Genomic DNA, 2058 nt, shown 5'->3' on the forward strand with positions numbered 1-2058 from the left:
AATAAATTGTAACCATTATAGCTACTTCAAAAGAGAAGGTTACTAATAATATTGAGAAATAAATGAGATGCAAAATAAGGAACAGTAAATAATGTTGAAATATTGATCAGAGAAACGTAAACACAGAGTCAAGGTATAGAGAGATAAGAACTTTACTCCAGATCTGCACTAGGTTGGTGAATATAAATAAATGACTTAACCTGTGAACTCCAGTTGCTTCCTCAGTAAAACGAAAATAATTGAACTCGGCTTTATAATCCTATCATTTTCCTATGGCTATTTTTAGGGAAAATAAGACTGTGAATCTCAGATACAGGAGTTGTTTGAGCTGTTGAGTAATTATTGCGCATTCTCTCCAGCTTCCTATTCTCTGCGCCAACTTCCCCTCTCCACCAAGGTCTCACAGAACCTAGAAACAGGAACCAAGCCTGAAGCCAACCATATTACAATCTATAGGGCTCCAGGAGTTCTCTCCAAGTCAAATGTGTGGGATTCAGAATAAATTTTCCAGTCACTATTGGTAATTACTTACCCATTCTACAATAAATATGCAACCAAGGCCTGTTGCATCCCCTAAATGCTATGAAATCGACATCTCTCAGTCACGATCCCCATTCATTACCACAGTGTTTGCTTGCTTACTTTCCTTTCACATTCTTTCTCCTTCCACAACTACTCCTGATTACTTTACAATACACATAACACTTTGTTACTAATAGCTGTATAAAAATAATGCTGTACAATTGAAAATAACACTGTAAAAATATACCATGATTTGTTATACCATGATTAAGCTCCTACTTAAGTGAAATTTTATCTGATTCCCAAGTTTTATCTCTGTGAAAAATGCCCCCTCACACAAAAAATATCAACTTACATGTCTTTTATGCAGTCATGCTTTTATTTCTATAGGATAGGGTCCCACTGTATAGTATTTCTGGTTGAAAGATGTGTTTTTAATTTTAATAACTATTGCTCAGTTGCTTTCCACAAGAGCCTGCAACAATGCATATTTCTACCATTAATATATGAAAATATTTTTTCTATGATCCTCACCAGCAATACGTGTTATTATTCTTTTTTGTAATTTCTACCAATATGGTGGATGTAAAATAAGTTCTCAATATTAGTTTATTTCCTTGAAAATTGGGTAGAAAGGGGGACTCAACTTATTTCCAGATATGTATTTGTGATTTGAATTTGCTCTTCTCTGAAATACCTGTTCATAACTTTTGCTTGTTTTCCTACTAGGTGTTTTATTTCTTTGTTATCAGTTTTAAAAACTTCTGTTATAGATGGTCACCATAAACTATGCATACTGGCCATATACATTGAAAATAAAATATTTTCCCAAAATAATGTTTATCTACTGCATTTGCTTTTGCTACACACAAAAATATTTAAACTTTACATAGTTAAGTATGGCTACATTTTATTTTAAATTTTCAGTATTGCCTTTTTATTTAGAGTTCTATTTAAATTCCCTAAATTTCCTGAAACATTATAACCTTTTTTATATGTTTAAATTATAATGCTGCTAAAATTTCTTTGACTATAGTGTGAAATAGAGATTCAAATGTGTTTCTTTTCAGATGGTTAGTCATTTGGGCAGTGCCATTTATAAATTGAACCATTATCTTCCTATCAAATTGACTGTCCAGTTTTGTAATATATTATATTTGCATGATTGCTGGAAAGCTAAGCTAATGTTTAAACTGTTTTTATTATAGTGACTGAAAGCAGTTAGACTATTGTATTCAGTTCTTCATTCTCACTTGCCATGTGACCCAGCAGTGAATATAGTTCCCACATCCCACTGATGTTGGGCCTGGCCATGTGACTTGTTTTGGCTAAAAGAGAATGGGTGGAAGTGACAGTGTGCTAGTTTCAAGCCAAGGCCTTTGTCCTCCAGTGAATTGCGATGATAAGAACATGCCCTACATCCCACATGATCCGAGAAAAATGTGAAGACAGATCTGAAACCAACCTGAAACCTGGATTCAAGCCCAGTCAGCACAAAGCATGAGGAAAAGCCATCCCAGACAACCTGCAGAAATA

This window comes from Pteropus vampyrus, unplaced genomic scaffold, assembly GCF_000151845.1.
Source record: "Pteropus vampyrus isolate Shadow unplaced genomic scaffold, Pvam_2.0 Scaffold281, whole genome shotgun sequence".
NCBI lineage: Eukaryota > Metazoa > Chordata > Mammalia > Chiroptera > Pteropodidae > Pteropus > Pteropus vampyrus.